The sequence below is a fragment of the Passer domesticus genome, chromosome 6, assembly GCF_036417665.1.
Source record: "Passer domesticus isolate bPasDom1 chromosome 6, bPasDom1.hap1, whole genome shotgun sequence".
NCBI classification, from domain to species: Eukaryota; Metazoa; Chordata; class Aves; order Passeriformes; family Passeridae; genus Passer; species Passer domesticus.
This window is the reverse complement of record NC_087479.1, coordinates 60,904,473-60,928,093: the sequence shown is the minus strand read 5'-3', so window position 1 is coordinate 60,928,093 and position 23,621 is coordinate 60,904,473.

Here is a 23,621-nt window from a genome sequence, read left to right as displayed (position 1 = left end):
AGTTATATCATTACAGTGATATTTGCATATCATCCTTACCCTACAATCAGATCTCCCTGAGGTACACATTGTGTTGTTCCATCTCTTTGCATTATCCACCATGTGCAATCTGGTCCCTGAGCAAAGATAACCCCACAAATGGGTTTGTCTGTACTCGAGGCAGAATTGATCCACACGGTCTTCCCTAACAAACCTCTGACATGTACCACTGGGACTTTCTCTCCATGTATTATATTCAGGGACTCAGACTGGGCAGGACCTGCTCGGTTGGTGGAGCCTCGGGTGTTAACTAACCAGGTGGCCTTTGCTAAATGCTGCTCCCAGTTTTTGAAAGATCCCCCACCCAAGGCTTTCAGCTGGGTTTTTAGCAGCCCATTGTACCTCTCCACTTTGCCTGCAGTTGGTGCATGGTAGGGGATATAGTACACCCACTCAATGCCATGTTCTCTGGCCCAGGTGCTGATAAGGCTGTTCTTGAAATGAGTCCCGTTGTCTGACTCAATCCTCTCAGGGGTACCATGTCTCCACAGGACTTGCTTTTCAAGGCCCAGGATGGTGTTACGGGCAGTAGCATGAGACACAGGGTATGTTTCCAACCACCCTGTGGTGGCTTCTACCATTGTGAGCACGTAGCGCTTGCCTTGGCGTGTCTGGGGCAGTGTGATGTAGTCAATCTGCCAGGCCTCCCCATACTTGTACTTGGACCACCGCCCACCATATCATAGGGGTTTCATCCTCGGCCTGTTTGATGGCAGCACACGTCTCACAGTCGTGGATAACCTGAGAAATACTGTCCATGGTTAAATCCACCCCTCGGTCTCGTGCCCACTTATAGGTGGCATCTCTACCCTGATGACCTGAGGCATCATGGGCCCATCGAGCTAGAAATAACTCTCCCTTGTGCTCCCAATCTAGGTCTATCGTGGACACCCCTATCTTTGCAGCCTGGTCTACCTGCTCATTGTTTTGGTGCTCCTCATTGGCTCTACTCTTGGGGACATGGGCATCTACATGGCGGACCTTCACAGGTAGCCTCCCTACCCTGGTAGCGATGTCTTTCCACTCTTCAACAGCCCAAATTGGTTTTCCTCTACGCTGCCAATTAGTCTTTTTCCATGTCTCCAGCCATCCCCACAGAACGTTGGCTACCATCCATGAATCAGTGCAGAGATAGAGCTTTGGCCACTTCTCTCTTTCTGCAATGTCCAGGGCCAGCTGAATGGCTTTGAGTTCTGTGAGTTGGCTTGATCCACCTTCTCCTTCAGTGGCCTCTGCAACCTGTCGTGTGGGGCTCCATACGGCTGCTTTCCACTTCCGATTCATTCCTACCATGCGACAGGAACCATCAGTAAAAAGAGCATAGCGTGTTTCCTCTGGTGGCAGTTGGTTATATGGAGGAGCTTCTTCAGCCCGTGTCACTGGTTCTTGTTCTTCATCTGTGACACCAAAATTTTCACCTTCAGGCCAATTTGTAATTGCCTCTAAAATCCCAGGGCGATCCAGTTTACCTATACGGGTGCGTTGTGTGATAAGAGCAATCCACTTGCTCCATATAGCACTGGTGACATGGTGGCCTTTAAACATCCACCCCAGCACGGGTAGTCGGGGTGCCAGGAGGAATTGTGCTTCTGTACCAATCACTTCTGAGGCAGCTTGGACTCCTTCAGAGGCAGCCAAGATCTCTTTCTCTGTTGGAGTGTAGTTAGATTCAGATCCTCTGTAGCTTTGACTCCAAAATCCCAATGGTCGACACGGAGTCACCCCAGGCACCTTCTGCCAAAGGCTCCAGGACAAGCCATGGTTCCTGGCTGCAGAGTGGAGCATGTTCTTCACCTCTGGTCCTGTCCTGACTGGGCCAAGGGCTACCGCATGAGCGATCTCCTGCTTGATCTGGGCAAAGGCTTGTTGCTGCTTAGGGCCCCAGTGGAAAGTGTTCTTCTTACAGGTGACCAGGTAGAGAGGGCTCACAATCTGACTGTACTCAAGAATGTGCATTCTCCAAAAACCTATGGCAATCAGGAAAGCTTGTGTCTCCTTCTTATTTGTTGGTGGAGACATAGCTGTGATCTTGTTGATGACATCTGTAGGAATCTGATGCCGTCCATCTTGCCACTTTGCTCCTAGGAACTGAATCTAATGACCTGGTCCCTTTACTTTGCTCTTTTTGATGGCCAAACCAGCTCCCAGGAGGATTTGGATGATTTTCTCTCCTTTCTCAAACACTTCTGCAGCTGTGTTCCCCACACAATGATGTCATCAATATACTGTAGGTGTTCTGGAGCTTCACCCTTTTCTGGTGTACTCTGGATCAGTCCGTGGCAGATGGTAGGACTGTGCTTCCACCCCTGGGGCAGCCGGTTCCAAGTGTACTGCACACCTCTCCAGGTGAAGGCAAACTGAGGCCTGCATTCTGCTGCTAGAGGAATGGAGAAAAATGCATTGGCAATATCGATAGTGGCATACCACTTTGCTGCCTTGGACTCAAGCTCATACTGGAGCTCTAATATGTCTGGCACAGCAGCGCTCAGTGGTGGAGTCACTTCATTCAATGCACGGTAGTCCACCATCAGTCTCCATTCTCCTTCAGATTTACGCACAGGCCAGATGGGGCTGTTGAAGGGTGAGTGGGTCTTGCTGACCACCCCTGGGCTCTCCAGCTCTCGGATCATCTTATGGATGGGAATCACAGCATCTCGAGTGGTTCTATACTGTCGACGATGCACTGTGGAAGTGGCAATTGGTACCTGTTGCTCTTCTCCCTTCAGAAGCCCTACTGTAGATGGATTCTCAGACAGTCCAGGCAAGGTATTCAATTGCTGGACGCCCTCTGTCACTACAGCTGCTATCCCAAATGCCCACCTCAGTCCTTTTGGGTCTTTGAAATACTCACTTCGCAGATAATCTATGCCCAGGATACATGGGGTCTCTGGGCCAGTCACAATAGGATGTTTCTTCCACTCATTCCCAGTCAAGCTCACATCAGCTTCCACCAAAGTGAAATCTTGTGATCCCCCGGTCACACCAGCAATAGAAACGGATTCTGTCCCCACATGTCTTGATGGGATTACTGTGCACTGTGCACCAGTGTCGACCAAAGCTTTATACTCTTGTGGTTCCGATGTGCCAGGCCAACGAATCCACACCGTCCAGAAAACACAATTTTCCCTAGCCTCTACCTGGCTAGAGGCAGGGCCCCTCTAAGCCTGGTTATCCTTCTTTCCTTGGGCATATGTCTTAGAGGTTCCTTCAAGGGGATCAGACATGTCATCATCATCATCATACCTGGCAGTTCGGCTATGGGCAACTGGAGCTGCTTTCCTTGTGGTGGAACTTCCTCTCTGAGCCCTGTCTTCCTTCAATTCACGCAAGAGCAGCGGTGGATTTTCCATCCCATAGCCTCATGTTTTCTCCACAATCACGCAGAAAGAACCACAGCTCAGCTCGTGGGGTGTACCTTTTCTCTCCACCTGGGGAATGTCTGTGTTGGGTACCAGAACTTCTGATCTGTACTGCCGAGATTTGGAGAAGGTTTTCTTTAATCTCCTCTCTGAGCTTCTTATGATTCTCCTCTATCTTATCCTCTAATCTCTGCAGACGTGTTTCCACCGCTGCGATTCTGGCATGTGTGGGGCCATGTACAGCATCTGCATAAGCTCGGAGCTTCTTTGCCATGTCAAGCACGGTCTCATCCCTGTCATCCCGCTTCATGATAGCTAGAGCAGAAGCATATTCATGTGGCCCAAGTCGTACCAGTTTTCGCCACATCACAGATGTGCATAGTACCATGTCTGGATTCCTAGTTGTTATGTCATCTGAGAAGATAATCTCAGCCACTGCCATTTCTCTCAGGCATTTAATCCCTTGTTCTATGGTCTTCCACTGTGTTTGTTGCATGTAGAGATCATCGGCACACAGCTATCTTTGCGCTACATTGTCCAAGACCCTTGCCCAGAGGCTGTGAGGGTTAGCTCCCCTCATTATTCCTTGGTCAGTGACAGGATCATGTGACAGGGATCCCAAATGCCTTGTTTCCGTGCCGTCCAGAATTGTAGCCTCGCCTGCAGCATCCCAAAGACGGACTAACCAGCTAATTATGGATTCATCAGATCGTCGGGTGTAATCCTTCCTTAGACCACGCAGGTCCTTCAGGGAGAAGGACTCAATATTGGCTTGTGATCTTTCACCTGTTGTTTTGACTCCTGATTTTATGTCAGGAAGCTTTGAGGGTCCTTCTCCTGCATCATCATCATCATCATCATCATCATCATCCACTGGTCGATCGGTCTTGTCTGTGCACTTCCCACTTCTAGTGCTAGTAGCAACAGCCATTGGCTGAAGCTTGTTGTCTGGTTTAACTGCTGGCTTAGGCTCACTATGTGGTTTAGCTGCTGGCTTTGAGCCTGGGGTGTTGGCTGCAGCTTGAGTGACTGGGATAGCTCTTGATGTATCTCCCTGCCCCCTTTGTCTGCTGTCCTACAGTATCTAGCAGTGTGCGATAAGCATATGCCAGGGCCCAGCTCACTGTAATGATCCTTTTCTCCTTAGGGCCATCATTGAGGTACTTCTCTTTCAGGTATTTCCCCACCTTAGCTGGGTTCTGAATTTGGTTGTGGGGGAAGTCCCAGACTATAGGGTCAGAGAATTCCTTCAGGATTTGGCCCATATCCTCCCATTTCCCACACCACTCAGGATTTTCCATGCCTGGGTCTACTCCTAGGTCAGGGGTCTCATCAGCCAGTCTAGAAATCTCAGCCCTCATTCTAGAGAAGCTGCAGACTGTATAAAAGAAGTTTACTAGATTAAATATCAGAAAGATGGTCTCTTTAAGATTTAGAGGAAACTGAACATTCTCCAATAGGGAGGTAACAGATTCAGAGGAGAAGAAGGAAAGCAAAGGCTGAAAAACCTCATCCCCCGCTCCTCCTCTAACAAACTGGGTGCATAAGCATAGCCATGAACCATTCATACCTGGAACAGACCCCAGCATGTTTATAAACTTCTTACAAATCATAACCACCAAGCCCAGCAGAATAGCTATTCTGGTCACTGCCCCTCTACTGTAAAAACTATGTATTAGGGACAATACTAGAGCTATTTCTGGAGAAGAAAATAAACCTAGGGACCATAGAGGTATTAAGATCTCAAAAAACCCGACGGACTAGAAATGCATGCAAGCCTTCACCCCAAGAGACATTACGAATTCAAAAAACATGGCTATTAACTGCTTTATACCAACACATAGTAATGGCAACCAAAATGTACTCAAAACAGGGTTTTTTCCACTCTCTCAAGCCCCACACATTGGGCACCAAATTTTGTCCTGGATTAGGGCAAATCTGGGAGAAAACCTCCAAAAAGGGCTTCCCCAGAAAGCAAACCCACACAGCCCCTTCCCCCCACCGGTTCAGGAAGGATTCCTCGGAGAGAAGTGGAAAGAACCTGTTTATTTGACAGGCAAAACACCCCCAGCACACAAAATGAACAATACCAGATGACAATACTTTCACCGATCTGAAAAGGATGACAAATTCAGAAAGTCTTTCCTGGGAGTGGTGGCTCTGTTGTCGCTCCCTCTGGCGCTGGGGATAGCTGCTGCAGCCACAGGATGCAAACTCTCGGTGTTTCCCAGGTCCCAGTCTGGAGCAGGTGTGAGTGGTTCCAAAAAGGGAAAGGAAAAAACAGTCCAGGAAAAAATCTGGACTGCTTAGCTAAACTAAGTAACAAGCAGAAGCAAAAAGCAAACGCAAAACAGGAGCACAGCAGAAGCAAGAGCAAAGCAAGCAGCAAAAAGCAAAGCAAAAAGCAAAAGCCACACTATGTACTGCCCCGTCTCTGTGTCCTGCCAGCCGTGGGGGAGCAGGCTGATAACAAACCAAAACAAACCTTGCTCTTCAGAGCCAGTCTTGAAGGCACAGTACATAATATCCAGCACTAACAGAACTCATGACTGGGGATACAAGCATCATAACCTCACCCTAGGACAGCCCCACATATAACAGATGGCAATAGAATACACACCCCCAGCCACATGGTGCATTTCCAGCCTAAGACAACCCCCTAGTTCCAAACCCTCTACCATGGTCAGGGATACCTTGCACTGGACCAGGTTGCTCCAAGAACCATCCAGCCTGGCTTGGACATATCAGGGCTGGGGCACCCACAGCTTCTCTGGGCAACTTCTGCCACTGCCTCACTATTGTCACAGTAAAGAAGTTCCTCTTAATACCTAATCTAAATCTATCCTTCTTCAGTGTAAAGATATTCCCTCTTTGAAGCCAGTCCTACAATTACACATTCTTATAAACCTCTTCATCTCTCTTGTACGCCTGTATGTACAGGAAAGTGTTTTCAGGTCTCTCTGGGGTCTTCTCTTGGTTGAACAAGCCCAACTCTCTCAACCTGTCTTTGTACTTGGGCTGCTTCAGCTCTCTGAGGGTCTTCCTGGTTCCCCTGGACTTCCTGGCTCTCCATGGACTCCCCCATGGACCAACAGGTCCATGTCCTTCTTATGTTGGGGGCCCCAGAGCTGTACACAGTGCTCCTGTGGGGTCTCACAAGAGTGGAGCAAAGGACAGTCACCTCCCTCGACCTCCTCCTCACACTGCTTTTCATGCAGCCCAGGATGTGGTTGGCTGTGTAGGCTGCAGGTGCACATTGCTGGGTCATGTTGAGTTCTCACACCGATGGCCTTCTCCTGAGGACTCCTCTCAATCCGTTCTTTGTCCAGCTTGTATTTGTGCTTGGGATTGCCCTGACCCATATGCAGCACCTTGCACCTGGCTTTGAACTTCATGGGGTTCATATGGACCCACTTCTCAAGCCTGTTAGGTCATCAGAGGGGGTTACTGAGTTGCTGAACTAAGAACTTAACACAAGTCTCAACATGGTGCTGGACTTTCTGAACTGGCCATCAAAAGTCTTTCTGTCATAATAAGAGACTGATGAGGTGCATTGGAAGGCAGAGAAAAGGAGGTTCACCTGCTGCCCTTACTGGAGAGTCTGAGATTGAACACAGGAGAACTTTGTTGTGTTCCTGGGAGCTGCAGTGGAGGTACTGAAACTTTCCTGCTGCGTGGTGTAGAGTGTTAGGAGTTAATTTTCTGCTTTTTAATAAAAACTTTTTTTTTTTTTTTTTTTGAGTATGAATGTGCTGTTGTTTTGTGGATAAAGTGTTCAGTATTTGTCAGGCTTTAGATTAGAGCTGAGAGGATCTCCATTGCATGCAGTTGCCTTTTGGATCCATCAGATGATAATCCCTGAAGGTAACTAATATAGATTTTGCTGCAAATCTGTTAAGATTTAGAGGAAGACTGAAGTATGCTTGGACAGAGCTCTTCATGGAGAAAGAGAGCACAGCTTTCTGAAGGAAGTGTGACCTGGTATAAGATGTGCTGCAGCTGGAATAGCCACTAGTAAAGTCTAGAGTAAGGAAGCAAAAAAGGCCTTTGCATAATATCCACAGATGTTTAATTCAGCACGAGGTAAGATGCTCAGGGTCCAAGGGCCACTCATGGACAGAGTCCAGGTTTCTGTGTCCCCAGAGGTAGGGGCTGAACAGTGGCATGGGGCAGTACAAAGATCAGGGCCAGTGGGGGAATAGGGAGTGAGAGGCTGAGGGACACAGGAACAAGGGAAGGAGCCAACTGGGTCTTAACAGCTTTTGAGGGAAGTTCTTGTGTCAATCTAACCCAGGAAAAGCCCCTCAGGGCACCCACAAAGATGCATAACAGAAAAGATGAGCAGTTCTTTTAATGTTCTCATATGACTGTTGTGGTTTGGCACTGGCCCAACACCAGACACCCACCAGAGTCAATCGCTCACCCTCCCCTGCTACAGCTGGGCAGCAGAGAGGGGGGGGGGGAAACTAATGAAGGGTTCATGAGTGAGATAAGGACTGGGAAAAATATTTCAAGGGCAAAACAGGCTCAATTTAAAATTGCAAAGTGCATTTATTACTAACAGAATCAGAGCAGGATAATGAGAAGTAAAAGAAGCCCTTAAAACACCTTCTCCCCCAGCCCCTCCCTCCTTCCCACCAACAGCACAGGGAGACAGGGCACAGGGGTTTTGGTTGGTTCATCACCAAGGTTTTCTTCCAGTGCTCAGGGAGAGGAGCTTTTCCCTGTGAGGCCGTGGGGTCCCTCCCACAGGAGGCAGTTCTCCATGAATTTCTCTGTCACGGTTCCACTGTCACAGGCAGCAGGCCTGCCACACCTGCTGCAGTGTGAATTCCCACCACGGGCACACAGTCCTCCCAAAACTGCTGTGGCATGGGTCACTCTTCCACGGGGTGCAGCTCTCCAAGGACAGGCTGCTCCGGCCTGGAAGCAGGGCCCCTCTCTGCACCGGGTCTCCCACTGGATCACAGCCCTGCCCAGGCATCCCCCAGCTCTGGCATGGGCACCTCCCCAGGGGCTGGGGGTGGATCTCTGCATCCCCCTGGATCCCCGGGGGCTGGGGGTGGATCTCTGCATCCCCCTGGATCCCCAGGGGCTGGGGGTGGATCTCTGCATCCCCCTGGATCCCCAGGGGCTGGATCTCTGCATCCCCCTGGATCCCCAGGGGCTGGGGGTGGATCTCTGCATCCCCCTGGATCCCCAGGGGCTGGATCTCTGCATCCCCCTGTATCCCCAGGGGCTGGGGCTGGATCTCTGCATCCCCCTGGATCCCCAGGGGCTGGGGCTGGATCTCTGCATCCCCCTGGATCCCCAGGGGCTGGGGCTGGATCTCTGCATCCCCCTGGATCCCCAGGGGCTGGGGGTGGATGTCTGCATCCCCCTGGATCCCCAGGGGCTGGGGGTGGATGTCTGCATCCCCCTGGATCCCCAGGGGCTGGGGGTGGATCTCTGCATCCCCCTGGATCCCTGGGGGCTGGGGGTGGATCTCTGCATCCCCCTGGATCCCCAGGGGCTGGGGCTGGATCTCTGCATCCCCCTGGATCCCCAGGGGCTAGGGCTGGATCTCTGCATCCCCCTGGATCCCCAGGGGCTGGGGCTGGATCTCTGCATCCCCCTGGATCCCCAGGGGCTGGATCTCTGCATCCCCCTGGATCCCCAGGGGCTGGGGCTGGATCTCTGCATCCCCCTGGATCCCCAGGGGCTGGATGTCTGCATCCCCCTGGATCCCCAGGGGCTGGGGGTGGATGTCTGCATCCCCCTGGATCCCCAGGGGCTGGGGGTGGATGTCTGCATCCCCCTGGATCCCCAGGGGCTGGGGGTGGATCTCTGCATCCCCCTGGATCCCCAGGGGCTGGGGCTGGATCTCTGCATCCCCCTGGATCCCCAGGGGCTGGGGGTGGATCTCTGCATCCCCCTGGATCCCCAGGGGCTGGATCTCTGCATCCCCCTGGATCCCCAGGGGCTGGGGCTGGATCTCTGCATCCCCCTGGATCCCCAGGGGCTGGGGCTGGATCTCTGCATCCCCCTGGATCCCCAGGGGCTGGGGGTGGATGTCTGCATCCCCCTGGATCCCCAGGGGCTGGGGGTGGATGTCTGCATCCCCCTGGATCCCCAGGGGCTGGGGGTGGATCTCTGCATCCCCCTGGATCCCCAGGAGCTCTGGGTGGATCTCTGCATCCCCCTGGATCCCCAGGGGCTGCAGGGACACAGCTGTTTCACCATGGTCTCACCATGGCTGCAGAGGAATCTCAGCTCTGGCACCTGCAGCACCTCCTCTGCCTCCTTCTCCACTGACCTTGGGGTCTCCACGTTCTTTCCCTCACATGTTCTCACCTACTCCTCCTCTTCTCTGGCTAGAAGGAAAACTGGGTGATTTTGTTTTGATCTTCTTAAATGTCACCATAGATATGAGGGGATTTCAAGGTTGATGATTTTCTTGCTGAAGCTTTAACCTTTCAGTGAAGTCACTTGGATTGAGGTCGTTTAATAGCTGCTTATTTTTGGGATTTCACAGTACCTGAACAGTAATAGAAAGGGGGAGGCTGTTTGCTTATTTTAGTGCTTTGAAGGCATTTTTGTCTACTCCTCCCACCCTGCTAAATAACATTGTAGTGATACAACACATTAGTTGTGTAATTAAGTTTTAAAACCCCATACTTAATACAGTCATTAACAGTAGTAGCTTTGCTTTTAAATTGGGCTGCTAGGCAGATTGGTTTGAATTTTTTATTAATCTGATTATGTTTAATGAGTTTTGAATATCTGATTTAAGAAAAAATATGTATTGAAAATGTCCGTGACCTTTCTGCAGGGTTTTAGGAGTGTGTTAGAAGATCTGAAAATTTGTTATCGATTTATTTGTAACTGTTTAGTTATGCTGACATTTGTGCAAGACTAGTACTGAGTTGTGCCATAATCTGACTTTTATAAATGTTGATTAGTCTCTACCTCTTGTCTTCTTGATATCCAGCAGGTGGTACTGTTGACACAAAAATGTCCTGTATTTTCCAAATCCATAATCACACTTTCAATTTCCTGTTTTGGTTTGATATTACAGGCAGTTTTATTATTTCTATTGCATGTAAATCTGGAGAGAGAAGCCAGTTCTGGCTGATAGTTTATAAAGTTATCATGCCTATTTAATTATTTAAAAATTAAAAATCATCCATGATTAAATTATAGTTGAATTTTAACTGTTCAGTTACTTATCATACCTTGTAGTTATTTGAATTTTAAAATTTAGGACTCTTTATTCAAGAGAAGACAAGTGCCTGTAAGAGTGGCCATGACGAGGACTCGGTGAGATGGTCAAAGAATTTGATTTTATTGTGGGATACAAATGCTAATATAGCATTTTAGGAAGTCTAGTAATGTTTTTACTAAATTATTGGATTAAAAATCACATAAACAAACTTATGCATTTTACAACATTTCTTGCTTGCAGAGTTTAATGTAATTATCTTTTTACGGAAAACCCGTCTGATTTAATCTTGAAATCTTGATTTAATCCTCAAAGTTCTGTTTGCTATTGCCAAGGCATCCTGTTATCAAATCTCATATGATAACCAGGGCCAAAGTCCATCATCTGTCTTGTGTCCCAGTATCCCAAGAGTTCAGGAATCAGAAGTTCTTCCTTTGGTTATAGGCAGTCCTTAAAGCAATAAAGACATAGACTGCTTTGCAGGAAAAGCAAAGGAACGGCTTAGTGCCAGCTAGGCCTTCTGCTGCAAAAGTAACTGCAGCATCTGTGGATGCTTATTTACATCTTTGTGGCCCTGATGTCACTCACAGTCATTAGCCAGCAGTTTAGATGTCAATAGGAAGCCACTGAATGAATGCTGTCACCGGTTCCATGGGAGCAGGTGCAGCCCTGATGGATAGTGATGTGTGGCTGGTGTCCGTCTGCTCGGATTAGCAAGCTCCAGGGCTGACACTCTCCACAGCAGTTCCACTCAGTCAGTCACACCTTGCTGTTCCTTCTCTGCTTGTATGGTTACATGCCACCATCCTTGCAGAGTGGTAAATTAAAGGTGTCAATCAATTTCTGTCTGTAAAAGAGCTCTTGTTTCTCTGTAAATGCCACTTCCAATACAGGTAAGTATACTTATGGAGTCCTGTTGGTCACAGACCAGCAGGTCAGGCTGGAAGGGAGAGTTTCCACCTCTGTAATAGTCTCTTCAGGACCATTTAGGTATTTGTATTGCTTTTGCATGGCCTGGTGTTCAGTAGCAGGGCGGTCACAGAGGTGGCTCCTGTGAGAAGCTGCTGGAAGCTTCCACCATGTCCAGCAAAGCCAATGGCTGATGGCACTGAAGATGGACATGCTGCTGGCCAAAAGTGGGACAATGAGAGAGGTTGCCTCTGTGATGACATATTTAAGAAGAAAATCAAAGTCACACAGTTTTTGCTTCTAGTTAGAAAAGAGGAGTAGGTGAGAACATGTGAGAGAAAGAATGTGAAGACACCAAGGTCAGTGGAGAAGGAGGCAGAGGAGGTGCTGCAGGTGCCAGAGCTGAGATTCCTCTGCAGCCGTGGTGAGACCATGGTGAAGCAGCTGTGTCCCTACAGCCCCCGGGGATCCAGGGGGATGCAGAGATCCACCCCCAGCCCCTGGGGATCCAGGGGGATGCAGAGATCCACCCCCAGCCCCCGGGGATCCAGGGGGATGCAGAGATCCAGCCCCAGCCCCTGGGGATCCAGGGGGATGCAGAGATCCACCCCCAGCCCCCGGGGATCCAGGGGGATGCAGAGATCCAGCCCCAGCCCCTGGGGATCCAGGGGGATGCAGAGATCCACCCCCAGCCCCCGGGGATCCAGGGGGATGCAGAGATCCACCCCCAGCCCCTGGGGAGGTGCCCATGCCAGAGCTAGGGGATGCCTGGGCAGGGCTGTGATCCAGTGGGAGACCCGGTGCAGAGAGGGGCCCTGCTTCCAGGCCGGAGCAGCCTGTCCTTGGAGAGCTGCACCCCGTGGAAGAGTGACCCATGCCACAGCAGTTTTGGGAGGATTGTGTGCCCGTGGGGGGAATTCACACTGCAGCAGGTGTGGCAGGCCTGCTGCCCGTGACAGTGGAACCGTGACAGAGAAATTCATGGAGAACTGCCTCCTGTGGGAGGGACCCCACGGCCTCACAGGGAAAGGCTCCTCTCCCTGAGCACTGGAAGAAAACCTTGGTGATGAACTGCCAAAACCCCCATGCCCTGTCTCCCTGTGCTGTTGGTGGGAAGGAGGGAGGGGCTGGGGGAGAAGGTGTTTTAAGGGCTTCTTTTACTTCTCATTATCCTGCTCTGATTCTGTTATTAATAAATGCACTTTGCAATTTTAAATTGAGCCTGTTTTGCCCTTGAAATATTTTTCCCAGTCCTTATCTCGCTCATGAACCCTTCATTAGTTTCCCCCCCCCCTCTCTGCTGCCCAGCTGTAGCAGGGGAGGGTGAGCGATTGACTCTGGTGGGTGTCTGGTGTTGGGCCAGTGCCAAACCACAACAGTACTCTATAAAATATGTATAATTGAGCAAATAAATTCTGCTCTACTTCAGGCATGCTGAACAGATTGAAGTTGTCAATGGTGCTCATGTTAGAGCCTCAGCTACTTTGTTCTGGCCCCTTTGTTCTTGAGGGTAGCCATTTCTATAAAGTCTTCCATGCAAAGCATGGTTACTGGAGTCTCAGGCTCTTAGTATAACTGTAAGGAATCAACAAACAATGTGACTGATTATTTTTATTCATAATATTTTATTTATATATGAGGAGGTTGATTTCCTCCACAAGAATCATGGAATCTTAATCATAAGTTCTATGTCACCTCAGTACTTTATAGTATTTCCACTGGCATTCATGATGAAAAAAATTAAGGATTTTTTCTTACTGCTTCCATCTTAGGGTCTTTTTTATTATAATAAATTGATTGTGGGCCAAGAGAAAAGAGATGGTTGAAGAGGATGAACACAATTTAGTGACTTAGTATTTTGAGTTGTCCTAGAGGAACTTTCAAGAGTTCATTCTGACAAGAACCTTAGATTTCTGCCTATCTGGAAACATTTGACAAAGATTTCCAGGTAGTAGCTGGTTTTGGTAATTATGGAAAACTATCTCTTAAATCCCTTACTTTAGACAGAAGATACTATGCGTGTCGTCAGTAGAATATTAGCAGTGATATAGTAATGAACTTTAATTTTTCCCTCTACTTAGATGGAATTCAACCCAAAATGCAGGGAAGGACATGGGATCTGTAAGGAGCAGTAAGATGAATATATACTATTAATAGTTCATGACAGATTAAATGTACTAATTCTCAACATAAAGATTTTTTTTTTGAAGATGGTAGCAAGGCTTGTGTTTTGAAATTTATTTATTGTTCAAACTTTCTAACCAGAAATGAACAAAAATGATGTAGTGCTTAATTATAATCACAGATGCATATATTCATTGTTCACTTAATGAGTTTCCTCAAATTTCTTTTTACATTTTAGCGTAGAGGTTACTGTGAATGTCAGACTGCAATCCAAGCTCTATAGGGTCTCTGAGAGTACAATTTTTGTTGAGATCCATGCAAACTGAGCTTTTTTTAAAGCTATACCTTATCTTGCTTTGTAATCTTTCAGCTAATAATGATCATTTTCCTTCATCAGCAATGAATCCCTTTTTATTAGCTTCACATCTTTCTTCATAAATTGTAACAATTGCTCCACAGAAACAAGACAGCTTTAAAAGGGTTAAAGATGTTGCTAGTTGGTGACTAAAAACATGCACAGTAAATACTAGCCTTTTGTTTATACCTTTTCCTTATGTGCAAAAAAGCATATGTATGAAGCACTGGAAAATCTGGAGAATTCAGTGTAAAACTCAGCACTGGCATATCCTTGAATAAAATCTGTAAAAGTATATAATGATAAATTCTGAATTCTCGTGAAGCTCCCTTCCAATTTCTAACTAAACCAAAGAATGCTTATAGGTACTGTGCTGAGCATGTTCATAAGATCCCTTTTTTCAGTCCAGAGTATCACAGACAGCAATTAGGGACTGCAAAAAGAACATCTGTTTACAGTTACCATATCTAAGCATAAATTCTTCATAAACTACCTTCTGTTTGAGTACAAGGGCAGTTTAAACTAAGAGGAAGATTTCACTGCGTTTCAAGGTCAGTTTGAAATCTGCTTGCCTGCCATTTTGCTGCTACACAGTCTGACAAATCACTGTGCACTCGACTCCTTTCCAAGCCATACAGCAATGCATATGCTTTCTCCCTCCAGCATGTTAGCAGAGGTAGGCTGGGAGTTATTTGCTATAAAATGAATTTTAAAACAAATAAAATTTTTCCCACAACTGGATGGGAACTGGAGCAGATATTCTTGGCTTTTATAAATTCATCTTCATTTCTGCAGGCACCTGATATTCTCTAGCCCTGCCTGGGGCACCACTTTCATATCTTGGATATGGAAAGGAATGAAGCTCTTTCAGATCTTGCTTCTGCATGTCAACTAGCCCTCACCAGTTTAACACAGCTTTACAGAGTGTTCCCTGCTATGAAGTCTGGATTCCAAGAGACTGGTACAGCTATAAAGCACCCTATTAAAAAATATATTCTATCTGAAATTTTGTCCTGCTCAAAATTGCCTTGATACTGCTGCTCTAACACTGTCTGATTCTTTTTCTACTGGTTGACCACTCACTAATATAGGTCACTCTGTAGAGTTGCATCTTTAGACTTGAGAAATGCTTTGACCCTAGCCAAACAGAGTGGCATAGAAAAAGTGGGCTGTGAGAGCAGGGACATCTTACAAACTCTTCTACGAGGCTCTTGGATAATTGTACTGTTTGTGTGTGTTTGCATAGTTGGGTTTTTTACAAAAAACTCATTAATTTGCTTATTGGGAACACTTGGATTCACTCACATGTTAAATAAGTGTTGCAGGGAGAGGGGGAAATGCAAAAAGGAAGGACACAAACATGCATTTCTTTTTCTTTCATCCTGGAAATGTGATTTAAAAACTAAACCTTTATCTTAAGACAAAAGTAACACTGATTTTCACTACCAAAAGAAAGCATTCCAGTATGTGTTGACTGGAATCATATCACATACTGGAAAATCAATCCATACCAATCAATCAATCACATACTGGAATGTCTAACAACATCCTTGACTAAAATCTACCATTTTCTCTTTCTTTTTTTTTTTTTTTTTTTTTTTTTTGTGCAGAGTTGTCTTGCTTTGAAAAGGCAGGTGTCCACTAAGGAAGGCAGGAACCTCCCTTGAAATGGAATATGTAAACTCCCTCCATCCAGATTATTAAAATTTTGAAATTAAGGGGCTCTCAGGCAAAGAATAACAGTTCTTTATGAGGAAAAAAAAAGATACAAAACAACATTGACGGAGCCAGAATACAACCTGACCCCCTGTGGGTTGGGGTGGTGGCACAGTCCCATCCCATGGGGGCTCAGCCCTCCTGCAGTGCCAGCTGTGCTTCTGCTGGAGCAGGGATCCTGCACAAGGGGGGAGTTTTCCTCTGAAGCTCCAGTGGTGCTGGAGATGGGCCTGGTCTTCCTCTGGGAATGCAGTGGAAAAGAAAGTCACTCCTCTGGGAATCTAGTGGGGAAAGGTTGCTCTGAGGCGTTCCAAGTCTCAGACTATATCCAGGTAGGAATGCTTGGCTCCTCTTCCTGGGTGGAGCATCTCCCAATGGGATGATGTAATTGTATCAGTCATGCAGTGAGACTCAATGGCCCGTGAACAGAAGATATTTTCTGGAGGGAGGATTGGTTATGGAAGAGATAAAGAAAACTGTCCCACCTGTTTTTAACAGGTGGCACAATTAACAAGAGATAACTGCCCCACATCTAACAGATGGCAATAGAAGACACCCCCAGCCACATGCTGCATTTCCAACCTAAGACAAGAGTATCAGACGAGATATTAAGAATAAAACTTTTAAGTATATGTAAATTAGTCTGCCACCATAGGTGCATGTTCTGACATAAATAAGAAATTTAAGGTAACCTGTGATTCCATGAACATACCAATACTTCTTTCCCTCAATTGTGTCCTTAAAACAAGAAAAAAAAATACCTAAACTTTACCTAGACATATGGACTTTATCTAGTGATAAATACATGAATAATGATTGTAGGTTTTCATTTACAGTGAAATGCTACGTCAAAGTCAAATAAATAGAGAATAGGAACTGGAAAACTAAAGGTAAAAATCAATTATATAGCATGATAATGAAGTTCTAGGAAGTTCTAACAATTAAATTGCCAGAGTTATATGGAAAAGCAAGAACATTTGACACACTGGTAGAAAAAATACAATTCTGGTATGTTGGTTTGCAATAAGTGAACCATGTAGTATCTTTATTTTTTCATTTGAAATAGCATGATTCGATGAAAAAATTCTTAAAATTATATAAAACTTCTGCTTTCCCTGTGACTGACTATATTTAGTGAAGGCTCTAGGAATAATTGAACATAAATCATCACACAGGCCATATAGGTTTCATCCTCTTAACCATAGTGAAAATCAGGAAATAAGTAAAGATGTGGTTAACTTTCAGAATTTTGCTGATGTATTGTGTTGCCAATAAATCTTGTTGCAGTGAATTATCTTTATTCAGTGGTGTTTCCACATCAGTGTTTGAGAATGATACTGTTTTAATCCCATACCAGAAGAGAATGGCAATGAGAAGAGGATTTCCTGTTCCCAGGCTTTTATTGTCCTCTGATATCCATTAATGGTGAATCAAATGTGTTCTTGTTCATTACCAGTTTAAAACAAATCAGCAGACAATGAGACTTTCCAGGGAAATGCTGGCCTTGTGCAGTGATTAAGATGCCAGCCAGCCTTTGGCAGCTCCTGGCCAGCACTGGGAACACATGGGAGATTTTGTGACTGGGTGTGGAGAAAAAGCTCTGCAGGTGGAAGAAGTGGAAGAGTAAGTGGCAAGCATAATTGCTTCATGTTGAGTCCTTGAAAAAGCTGAAAATTCCTAGGCAGAACAAGATCTCCCACAGGACTCAGTAGGTGTGTTGGTATGATGTGTATCCCTTCCATAGGACTTGCATTTTAATGACTTCCAAATGAGTTGTGTGAAAAAGGCATATATATATATATATATATATATATATATATATATATATATATGTGTGTGTGTGTGTATCTCCAGTATTTATAAAATACATATTTTATAATTCAGATAGTACAGTAATTATATAATAAACACAATATATTATATAAAATATAATATATATTATATATTACCTTGATATTATAGATATAATTTATTAGATATATATAAAATATAATTAAGAGGTTAGACATTTTAATTGGAATAGAAATGGGTCATATTGGTCTTCAGATATATAACTAATTGTCTTGAGATCTTTCCAGAATGAAGTATAACTGATTTGTTATGGCTGCACATTTTGCATCTTTACATAATAATTAATCTAAGATATTTGAGGCTTTACTTGTTTTTTTAGAGCTCCTCTTATTCTTCTTTTCATTGAAGATGTAAATACAACACAAACCTCATTTATCAAATTTGTTGATCTCTGGTTTAACATGAACTGTTAACTGATTTGCAGAGCTTGTTTTGAGAGCTATTAAGTTTCACATCTTTCCTCATTCTTGAATAAGTAGTGATTTTTAGGATTATTGCATAGTTTAAATTCTTTTCATTGTGGAAACCGTTGTTTTGGAGACTTTCTATGAATTGTAGCAGAAGCAGTGCTGCATTTTCATTTACTTGTAAATACTCATTGGTTTTTAATACTTTTATTTTATACTCACTATTCCACTTTAGTACTCTTTTAAAATACTGGACACTCTATTGTTTTTGTGAATGAGAAGATGTGGGTCTGAGTTGAGTTTCATGTCTGAAGCTCATCTAATTCAAAAAAGCACTGTATTTTACAAAGGAGTGAAAACATCTCAGTGGAGTTGTGTTTTCATTTTAGGCTAGTCCTGTCCTTTTTTTATCTAGGCCAGAAAATGGTTTTATCAATGCATGCGTTTGAATGAATTAAATGATTTTTTTTTCTGTAATTAATTCCATTATGAAGAATCCTTTGGCATTTAACAGGAAAGAGACCAATAAGGTTTTCTACATAAATTACTTTAGAAAGGTGCGTATTTTAAAGGAATAATCTATTTTTTAAGGAAGGTCTTTGAATCCTTTCCCAGAATGGTATTGCAGTTATAGGATTTTTAATTCAATACAAGGAGATACTTTAGGGTGATTATATCTTCGTGACATTTTAATATAACCTCTCAAAAGTGTTTCCACCATAAGATGTTCTATTATAATAAAAGTTGTGAGATTTCCTTTCAGGTGAACCAGTTCTGCAGATTTTAATTTTAAAATGAGGTGAAAAATGTTTGGTTTGTTTTAGTAGAACCATAACAGAGATAGGAAGGGAAGAAATTACTCTTACTTTTTGTGTGTTTAAAATGTGCATGGCCTTGGCTGACTGTGATCTGGAGCTACACTGACTTTGAACCATGCTTGGCTACATGAAAAGCTACCAGCTGCAGGCACAGTCATTTAAGGACTTACATATAAACGCTGAATGAAATGTAACCTGGCAATCTCTCACACACTTTAACAGGTGTCCAAACACATAACAAATATGTCTTTTTAAGTTTTTGTTAGATTATGTGAGATGCAAACATATATTTAAATCAAAATAAATTAATATTTTTATTCCTAAGAGAGGAACTATGACTCCTTTTCTGTCTATGACTATATTTTGGTTTATCAAGCCCAGTCAACTTGTGAAAATAGATTTACTGTTGCTATCACAGCTATTTGTGCTTGGCTGAGCAGCCTTAAAATATTTTTGATCATTACATATATACTTATAGGTTTAGGATTAGCTGCCCCTTTGGCGTTTTCAGGAGAAAAGAATGTAACCTTTGGGGATTAAAAAAAAAATATGATGCCTGGTGTGCATAACAAGAAAGGGGAGAATGTTGTTTCTGTTTTTCCAGTAACTCAGCTGAATTGTGGAAAGCAAATGATTATTTTATATTATGGCTTTGGGTCATAGGAGAAGCATTGCTTCTGAGAGCAGATGCTGAATGTCAGTGCTGCCTCTCTTATATTCCCATCAGAGACTGGATGCAGAAAATAGTCTTGAGTGGTTGAAAGTGTTTTAAATGTCAGAAAGAAGAAGCTGAATCACACCTACATCCTGCACCATCTGACACATGCCTCAGTCCTGGCCTGTGCTTAGTGAAGGGAAACATGATGCTTGCTATTTAACAATCCATCGTGCCTTTACCCTTTTTTCCCCCCTTACTTCCCTTTAGGACAAAAGACATCATTCAAAATTTCTAGGAAAGTGTTCCATAGCAGAATTCAGCATACATTTAATCCTTATTTTGTTAGCCAAGTCTCTTGCCAGATAAGTGACTGGCTTTCTCCTTGCCAAAGTCTGCTTTGATGCCTAACTTACTATCCCTCTGCTAAACAAAAGTCTGAGCATCCTGTTTTCAGGGAGGGTATTTTTAAGTGAGGTACTGCAATGCCATTTCTGAAATCAAAATCAGTTTATAATTATAGCTCTACACTGTAAAAAGACTGATTACAGTAGAATACAGTGTTCATATGCCATGATGAGTATGGAATGACTCCAGCATGCATGACAGCCTGTAGCCATGGGCCTCGACTGAATAATTTTTATTCTAGTGAGTCTTAAAAAAAAAAAATCCTCAGAGTTCTTCCTTGTCATCAAGTCTGAGATGTTAAACTGGAGATAACAATGATTTTCTGAAAGTTTTCTATTATTGAAAAGTCAGAAGTAGTAAGGGTTGAATATTCATCTTGTGTGGAATAGTAGCATCTGCAACATAATTGTGTCAGAGCAGCAGGATGTGCATAGCTGTCCTGGATTCTGCCAAGCTGCTCTTTCCTTCTAAAAAAGCTAAAATCCAACAGATAAGAATAGTCTCCAAGTAAGGGCTCACTGTTCCCTGGAATATCCCTGGAAACACTCTGGAATACTTCCAGAGTAAAAGAATTTGAGCCCTAGGAAGTGTCAGTCTTGGAATGAGGAGGGAAGGTTTTGTCACTGAGATTGTCATTGTCACAAAGCCTTGTGAAGGAAGCCTGTGCTGACAGCATGCTTGGGAGAGCAGAGCTCCAGCTGAGGCTGGTGCCAGTCACCTGTTTATAGCCATAGTCCTGGACCAATGTCTAATGTTACTCCCTTTCATTTGTTTGTTGCATAATAAAGCTAGAGGACTCCAGCAGCACCTTGGGCCTTATTGAGATGGTGAACTCAATATTCATGAAAATGGGAAGACTAGGAACCAAGTTAAGCACGTGGACTTAGGCTGAATTTGTGTTATCTGCTTGATACAGGGGATTTTTCTGTTGAAATAAGGATGTCCAGAGAAGGGCAGCAAGACTGGTAAAGGGTGAGGAACACAAGCCCTATGAAGAATGGCTGAGGGAACTGGGGTTGTTTAGCCTGGAGAAAAGGAGGCTCAGAGGAGACCTTATCACTCCCTATAAAGGTGGCTGTAGTCGCATGGGGGTTGGTCTCTTCTCCCAGGCAACAACTGACAGAACGAGAGCACACAGATGTACATGGGGAAGTTTAGGTTAGATATCAGGAAAACATTCTTCACTTGAAGAGTTATTGGGCACTGGAATGCAGGGAGGTCATGGATTAAACATCCCTGGGCATGTTTAAAAAAAAACTGGATGTGGCACTTAGTGCCATGGTTTAGTTGATGAGGAGGTGTTTTCTAACCTAGTTAATTCTGATTCTGTGATCTCTCTATGAGTACATTATCAGAGTTTAGTCCATGGGCCCAAGCAATCAATGTTGTTGTAGAATAATTTTTTATGGAGTTGACCTGTGTCTAGTATGGTGGGAAAAATGACACAATAATATATTACAGCCAGACAGACATGTGCTTTATTGTTAGACAGTGTGATGTGTGGTGAGGGAATGAGAGGGCTGACTAGAATTCTATTGTGGGCTCTCATGCCTGTGAACTGGGGCAGAACACTTCCCTGGACTTCTATGTGCCCTGTCAACATCATGGCATAGGGCTCTACTGCTTGCTACAGGTCACTACCCATCTCCTCTTCATCACTGTGTTCAAGAGCGAGGCACCTGGGGAAATTCTTCTATATATTACACACAAGTAATCTTTCATAAATGCAACATCCTCTAGTTGCTTTGCCACCACTGTGAGTGACCTCTGGGTCAGAGAAAACTCTTTAAATTTTTCAAATTTAGGCTTTTTTTTTTTTTGGATGTTTGTAAGCATCTTTTGTACTTGAGATGCCCAGACATAGCAGACAAAATACTGAGTAAATGCTTTTGAAGATCGAGATAGGAAAAAAGGAAATCCTCTTGTCCTTAAAGATTGGAGCATTGTTATCCAGGAAACCTGAGAAGTGATCAGTATGCTATTTAATTCTGACTAGCAAATTAAAAAGACAAAGCGATCCCATAAAATGATTACAAGGTAAAATAATAAATAAATTGAGGTTAAAAATGTTCAGATTAATTTTTCTGCTGTTTTTTTTTTCCTCAGCTTAATTTCTGTTGGTTGTTTGGGGTATTTTGAATGCAAAATACTTTGCACTCATGTTTAAACTGTATTTTTTGAGTTCATTTTTCAAACCAGATGTGCATTAACCTTTACTATAAAAAAAATATTTTCTTTCTTTTCAAAACAAGTTTCTTGTTTTGAACAGTGCGGAATTCTGACCTTACACGCTTGCCTTCTATAGCCTGTTCTGTGGGGTTGATTTTGGTGGGGTTGTTTTATGTTAATCAGAGATTTGCACCAACCTTGCAGCTAATCTAATATTAGTTTATTTCTCATAAGTTTATTGTTTGGAATTAGAAGTATTAGGTTGGATGCTATACTAATTTTTCGCTGAAATGGACTTGCAGTGCATGGGTTGCTGGCTGAGCTAGTGACAGCAAGAGGTCCATGAGTGCCTAAGGCACTCATTTCAGGTGAGAGTGTTCCTGAAGTACACAATCACCTCATCCAGATGTCATAAGGCTCTAAACCATAAAAGTAATTATAAAATTCCAAGTCAACATCAGCATACTTCTTGCACTGGGGCAAATCCTCAGTTCTGTTATGCTTTTATCATTAAGAGTTTTGTTTCTTTTGTCCAGAAAAGCTGCAGAGGCTTGGTGTAAGGTAGAGGCCAGGAAAAGATTCATGGAGTCTTCCCACCCGTAACAGCACTCCCTTTTCAATCCTAGTAATTCTTGAGAGTGTAATGTAGCCTTTCTGACTCAAAAGTACATCTTTTATTTCTTATTTCAGCTATTTCCAATGCATTTTCCGTCATAGTATTTTAATATATGAATAGCCCCAGTGACTGCATGTTGAATGCAGGGCTTACAAAAAGACATCTGTCAAGAAAGTATGCTTACTGATAATTTAAATATTGTACTCAGATACAAATGTGAATCCTCTCGATATTATGCACTGATTTAGAACAAATGGAATTATATTTCTCTCTTTTCTGTTACTCACTGTATCCTACAGAAAATGCTTAATGCCTTCATGACATGACATTAGTGCTTGCATCCTCTCAAACCCTGGGACTGCAAACAGTCTTGTTCCTGGACTGTCCTTTGCTTCCTTGTCCTGTAATTATTCTGGCAATTTTACCACTGCAAGGAGGAGATGACTAAGTCCTTTATGCAAGTCCCCAGTGTTTTGAAAGAAGGCTCAAGAGCTGTACACTGAAGGTGACAGCTGTAACACGGGATAAACATACCTACATACATGTATCATGGAACCAGGAATTTGAAAAATTCCAAGTATTTCAGGCTTCTTTGAGCCAAAGATTCATTCTTTTCAGAGTATCTATAATTTCCTAGTTGAATCTACATGGGGGCAGTCAATCAAGTAGGCTACACTACTTCACAGCTGAATTACTTCATTTTAATGGAAATCATCTGTGACTACAGAGGCAAGGTGTTTGCTTAGCATTTAGTATTTCAGACTGAATATTTTGGCCTTCTACTGTGTTCATCTATTGCTCTCCCCCAGCAAAAGGTAAGAACAGATAAAAGGACTCCTTTCTTCTGGGTGTCTGTGGGAGTTCTCTGGATGGTGCACATTAGCCCTCACTTCTCACACATGCCTGGCTGATGGCATTAGCTATATAGATATGTGAGTCATATTCCACTGTAGCAAATTTTTGCCCCATGCAGATTTTCTGAATGTACAGCAGC